We start from the raw sequence: 7144 nt of genomic DNA on the forward strand, positions 1-7144 counted from the left end.
TATATATATATATATATATACATATATGGATATGTGTGTTATAGAAAGTTCATGAATAAGGTATATGGTTGTAATGCATGTGAAATTTGGCATGACGAATCTTGAGAATTTTCCATTTTCTTGCAAATTGATTTTTATTGCAACGCCAAATGGATTTTAAGTGCAAAGGAGGTCCTTTTTACACTTAGGTGCCCTGCTTCTCGCTGCAGCGAGAAACATTCTGTTTTGGCAGTCTCGCTGCAGCGAGAAACTCTTAGGTTCTAATGTAGTGCTTTCACTTTGATAAAGATTTTGACCACCTTCCTTTCTGAAATGGGAAAAGTAGTAAACATCAAAGTTGTAGCCTTGTCTCCTATATTTCTAATGGTTGAAAAATCAGGTCAATTGAACTTCTGTAGCGGGAGATATGCTAGAAAAACTGAAACATATGCAAACTAACACTATTTCTTACTGCAGCGAGAAACTTTTTGTTTTGGCCACCTAAATCTCGCTGCAGCGAGAATGAACTTCGTTGCAGTGAGAAACTTGCTGCCATGCTTGCTACCTTGCTTGATTTTGACATATTTTTCACCCATTTAACTTCATGGATTGATCTTGGGTTTTTGCAACACCATGAGGTTATTAATCAAAGTTTGAAATGAGGGGTTTTTAGTAAGAAATTAAATCAATTGCATTGTTTTTGAAACAAGTGCATCATGATTTCCAAATTCTTCCTATTGATTGCTTGTTCCCTTCTTATGTTCACTCACTGAGTTTGTGCTCATATTTTTAAACTTCATGTTTTCAGATTCAGAGGTAGTTGGGACCTAAATTGAGCGATCCACTTATGCTCGTCTTTTTGGTAGGTACTATGGCAACTCAGTAGTTGTATCTTCACCCAGAGTCACTCCGCTGACGGTCAAGAGTCTTATGCTTGTGTACATGTATAAGTAATGAAGACCACTAAGATTCATGTTAAAAATCAAATATGTATATTTGATTACTGATGCCACTATAAGGTGGCAAATGGGTGATACTATCTTAGCATAATACAAATGTGAACATTGGATTGCTATAAAACGTTACTGAAATATTTATAATTGAGAATTGCCATATGTGATTTTAGAAATGATGGTTGGGATTAATGATCGGGATTGCATAAATAGGCTTGGTTGGTCTTAGTGGGCCATGCTCATTAGGCCCATACACCGGTCATAGCTCAAAATTTAGGCTGTGACAGCTTACCACTTTTTAAAGAATTGCATTGCATTTCTGTTTTCCTTAACTTCAAGGATTGGTTTTAGTGTCACTTGGTAAGGTTCCCTAAGGCTTGTTATTACTGGTATTGACAAGTTGACCCATTTGTGTCTCAAGATTTTAAGGTGATGCCACCTGACTTTGTATGAGAGAATTAGTATTTGCCATGTATTATATGAATAACTTTTCTATAAATGGCCTTTTCTCAAGCATAGGAGGTCTATCTTGAGGTGGAAATCCATGTGGAAAGTTTGGCTTAGGTGCTAATGAGGATCCTTGGTTGTTACTCCATGAGAAATTAGGATGATTCCTTCAACCAGGATTGAAGTTGTTGAAATATGGATTATTCGATTGTCTTTTAAAATTTCCAATAAACTATGTAGATTCTATAGTAATAGGACATTAATCACAAGGATGCTTATCTTCACATAACTCACATGTTGAAAATGGACTGTGAAAAACATGAACACCCAATGTCTCAATTTTCTTAGTGAGAGCAACCAATTGTGTAGTCAAAGCATTAATTTCGTCAAGCTTATGAATACCAGCAACTTTTCTTGAATCGAATCTCTCATATGGCCATTGATAATTGTTGGAAGTCGTTTCTTCTAACAAGTGATAAGCCTCATTCAGGGACTTACTTGTCAGTGTTCTTACTGTTGTAGCATCAATGGCGGTTCTAATTAGTCGTAGCAAACCATTATGAAAAGTCTGAACTTGCAACCATTTAGGTAATCCATGGTGAGGACACCTCCTAAGCAAATCTTTATACCTTTCCCAAGCCTCATACAGTGATTCAAAATCAAATTGCATAAAAGAAGTGATATCATTCTGTATCTTAGTTGTCTTAGCTAGAGGGAAAAACTTAGCGAAGATTTTCTAAGCCAAATCATAACAAGTAGTAATGGAACCAATTGGAAGCGAATTCAACCAACTCTTTGCATTATTTCTCAGTGAAAATGCAAAACCTTAATCTAATGGCATCATCAAAAATGCCATTTATCTTAAATGTATCGTAAATCTCCAAAAAAATTCATAATATAAGTATTAGGATCATCATTTGGCAATCCCCAAAACTGAATTGAAGTTTGAAACATCTAAATGATTGCTGGCTTAATCTCAAAGTTATTGGCTTAGATGGTAGGTCTACAGATGCTAGAATGAAGGCCTTAAACGAAAGGTACAACATATTCTCATAAGGACTTGTTCTCTTCTTGTTAATCAACCATTATTTTAGATTAACTTGAAGCTTGTGAATTTTTTTTTGAAGCTTCGAAGAGTCTTTTCAATTTTTGGATCAAAAGGAACAATTTCCAAACTTCTCACTTTTAGCATACAACAACCAAAAGCACTGGAAAACAAATAAAAAGAAAGTTTGAATTAAGATTAAGATTGCTTGGTATTAATATTAACAAAAGAAAATTTGGCACAAATCCATGGCAATGGCACCAAAACCTTGTTGTCGGATTCATCACGCAAGTGCATGTATTATTAACAAGTAATATTGTCACGACCCGGTACTCCCCTCGAGCTCGTGACAACCGTCGCGGTGTCCCGATAGACACTCATCACCTGAAATGCCAACCAAAACCCCGCAAGGCTTTAATATCAGTTTCTCATTCCCCCTGTGAGTAATCATTGCTAAATATCATGTTCTAAAAGATTTTAAGTTATTTCCAATTTAAAACAATAAAAAAATTATTTCTGTTTCATAGGGGCATTTTGGTCATTTTTCCTTGAACATTTCGAAATCTACTAAAAATGTAGTATGCAAGTACAAAACACATAATTCATAATAAAAAATAAGTTTAAACATCTAAAACCTTTATTTAAAATGAAATTATGATTATTTAAATATAATAAAAAAATAAAAGAAATATTCAATAAAATATTCTATTTTCTTATTAAACACTATTTTTAGAGTTATACGTAAAAAATTTTTACAGCGTAAAAATAAAATAAATTCATACATACTGTAATACAGTAAGCCAGAGTATTTAATTTAATTTACAATAATCAGTGGGCCCACGAATAACCAAAAGTAAGGGAGACTGTAAACTTACAGTTTGGAGGATGTAAATCCAATAGTAGCCTCGATGGAATCAGCTATTTACAGCCTATTCTGAGCCTGAAATGGGTGGAAAAGAGGGTGGTGAGATTATATAATCCCAGTGAGTAAACAAATATCATCCAAAATATCTAAAGTCGAGTAAATGGAGACGATTAAAATATTCCATCTCAATATGTATTTCATAAAATAAATATTCATTTCATTTAAATAATCAACATGGCTTATGAGTATCTTAAAAGCTTGGCTCCTGCCAAAATCATTCTCGGGAATACCTTGACTGAGGTATTTAACCGAGTCCGTCAAGGCTGTTAAAAATTTATGTACGCATAAATCATGTTTTTATTTTGAAAACATAACCGTTCCTTGGCATTAGCGGAGTTCATCATCACAAGGTGGTTTGACGTGACGTGAACTCTAACCATACCTCAGGAGATACGCTACGCGCCTCTCCGATCGAGGTACATATATAACCGGATTTTGTGCCCCTCTAATAGCCTGGTCCACAAAACCCACCCACTGCAGCAAGCTAAACCCACCATACAATAAAATTTTGACAGCATGACATCACTAATATTATACTACCCAGCCTGTAAATGTAAAATAGTGCAGTTCACAAACCACAATTCTAGCCAGTCATGCCAACACATTATCATAAGCCATCAATTAGAACCATTAATTTGCAACACATTAAGTGGTCTCCAGTTACTCTATTTTCAAAGCCAAGACAATTTATAAAATCTTTTCATTTAAACACATTTTGTTCATAAAACCTAAAAATTAACCATTTAAACTCATTTTCCATAAAATGCACAAAATCGAATAAAAAGACCACTTGAGATAATTAAAATGATGATAAGGTTACTCACTATTTCGGAAGTCGAATTTTTAGAGTACTCCGACTATCGATCCTCGGGTACAATTTCTTTGCCTTTATCAGAGGATTCACCACCTAGACATAATGCACAATCAAGCAATTTACCACATTGGTGATAAATTGTTATAAAACTATATGGATGCATGAAATGGAATGCAAATTGTTCGGATTATCGTCCAAACACGCTGTTCTACACAAATTCAACCTAAATAATACGATATTGGCCTAATTCGATCTATCACTCGATTAATTGGCCAACATGTCCAATTCAACTCCAATTACTTCCATTTTTCTTCTAATTCTCCAAACCATCAAACACAAGTCAAATAGCATAAAATTTAGCAAAATTATCTTCACATTTTCTCTTGGAAATTTCGGCCATGGTGAGTGCATCAACACTATGATTTTTCCTACACGATTTTCTCACCATAATTCATCATTTCCTCATCAATTCACTTGAAATAAAATCAAAATCATCATCAATATTCCACATGGAGAATTCGGCCAATGATGGGTGATGGGAGAAAATGAATTTTCCTTGTTGGTTTTTCGTCCTACACATCATGAACTAACTAAAAACACTAAAATATCTTAAAATCTAACCAAATCAAGCATCAAAACTCCTCCCCGCATGTCCGACCAGCAAGAGACCCATCATGAAACCATGTGATTCAACCATGGAAAATGCTCAAGAATGTATGGGAAAGGTAGATCACAAGCTAGAATTGAAAAATCTTACCTTTTTTCACTTGTTTCCTTGAATTTTCACACTTTTCCCTTGAATTTTTCCACCTAGGGTTTTTGTTCTTCTTTTCTTCCTTTGTTCCTCCTTTGTTCTTCCTTTGTTCTTGTTTTGGTCGGCCGTACGAAGAGAAATAGGCTGATTTTATGTTAATTTAAAGTTAAAAAATAAATGGATATAAACTTGACACATGTCACCATTCCATTGGTCCATGTGTCATACTTGCCCATTAAGCAATCTCTCTCCACCACTTAAATTTCCTCAATTATCCATGATAATATTGGGTAAAATCCATGTGCTGGACAAGTGTTGGGTGGTGTAAAACTACAATTTTGCCCCTAGGGTGGCAAAATGACTATTTTACCCCTATGCTCGAAAAAATGTCAGAATTAAAATTTTTTACTTCTCAAACTCAAATTATGTTCTAAATAGTCAACCTTGATCAAAAACTTCTTCCAACATTCACATCTTAACCTCGGGTGGCAAAATGACCATTTTGCCCCTAGATCATGAAAATTTCAATTTGACTCCAAATCGGTCTTCGAACTTTGAATCACCATTTTAAGTCATTCTGGGGTTTTAAAATTCTCAATTTCATCTTGAAATCTCTATTTGGTCTAGTTCGAGGCTTAATTCAACTTAGTTGCACCACTAGGTACACTACCGACTTTTGACAATTTTTCGAGACTTTCCAAGTATGCAAGCATATTGTCAATCACATGAATGATATGGCAAGTATTTTATAAAGTCAGGCTTGACAAATATAATAGAAAGTAAAGTTCATTCCCATGGAGAATTGTCCAAATCTTTTTGCTAAGTACTAAAATTAACACAAATTAATCTTATCAAAACAACTAAATTTAAAGCTACTAAAAATTAAAAAACCTAAAACTAAAACTAAAATTGAAAGCAAAAATAAAAATTTAACTAGAATCAATTAATCAAAAGTTTAAAACCATAATATCGCCTCAATATTTCATCTGAATCTTTTTTACTCTCTCTCTACTTACTAGATAGGCTTAAGTTGTTAACCTAAAGTTCTAATGTATTTATAAGTTTCTTCCGATGTTCTTATAAAAAAATCTTCCTTAAGTAGCTTACTATATTCCTATGCAAATTGAAATTAAGAAAGACTCATTAAGCTTAGACTTTATTTATAGCTACATATGACATATAAGTGTATTCTTACCATACACATGAATCGAATCAATCATCTCATGCAATTGATATTGAACATATGCTATTTCATCCATGGCTAACTTTAAACTCCCTCTTCCAGTGTTTCCCAATCAATCTAATTGGTGATCAAATAATCAGATGCATTAAGAATAGAATTGAAATAAACAGCTCAAATACTATCAATCATAAGCAAGAAAGAATATAAAAAATTCAAACTATGCATTGGGTTTAATTGCAGCTCTAGATTAAAAATTTAGTTCCACATAACTATTAAAAATATCATCCAAAAAAGTATAACCATTAAAACTAAACAAAGAAAGTATAAAAATAACAAAAGAAGAAAGAACTCCAAGATTTGTCAAGTTTTTTATCCGCAATCTTCCTTGTTTTCCTTGCTTTCTTACTAACTTGAATGCTTTTTTTTCTTCAAAGAACTCTTTCTTAATTGTTGTTGAAATGTGCTCTGGAAAAAGGGTTAAATAGAGCTCTAATTTGTGTCAAAATAGAAGTCCGAATGCACCAAAATTCTCCTTTGATTTGTGAATGCCAAGGCCTTCCTCCATGGGCGTTGTGGCCTTACTTCCTTGAGCACCGTGGCACCATGCTCTCAGTTTATTTTTTTCACATTTTCCTTTTGAGTGCTGTAGTGTTGCCTCTTTGGTGGCCACAACATCCAGTCCTCTATTTAGCCAAAGCGTCCTTGCCTTGTTGGGGTGTCGCGGCCTTGATGCTTCATGGCCATGACGCTCTATAGTTTGTCTTGAATTTCCAAGTTCTACTGCATTACTTCAAATTGTGACATGATTTTGTACTTCTTCGAGGCTGAACTGGAAAAAGTGGTAAGCATGAGAGTTATAAATTCACCTTTTTAATTTTCAATGGTTCAAGAATCACATCAATTGGACTACTGTAGTTAAATATATGCTTGAAATAGCGGAACATATGTAGTGGAAGTTTACACTTTGAATGAATTCTTCTTCAAAAAATATCACCCTTTTCATAGCACACCTAGAAAAGCAACCCACTAACTTAAATAATAACT

The 7144-nt window shown here is 33.9% G+C and overlaps 1 long non-coding RNA gene across 1 annotated transcript; it reads right to left on the reverse strand.

The window, feature by feature from the left end:
- On the reverse strand, positions 3271 to 4958 carry LOC108662320. The gene is made up of 3 exons (XR_001928229.1): positions 4921 to 4958; positions 4174 to 4256; positions 3271 to 3364 (listed from the first exon to the last, which is right to left on the reverse strand). It is a non-coding gene; the product is annotated as an uncharacterized LOC108662320 (long non-coding RNA).

This window comes from Theobroma cacao, chromosome 1 (assembly GCF_000208745.1).
Source record: "Theobroma cacao cultivar B97-61/B2 chromosome 1, Criollo_cocoa_genome_V2, whole genome shotgun sequence".
Classification (NCBI taxonomy): Eukaryota; Viridiplantae; Streptophyta; class Magnoliopsida; order Malvales; family Malvaceae; genus Theobroma; species Theobroma cacao.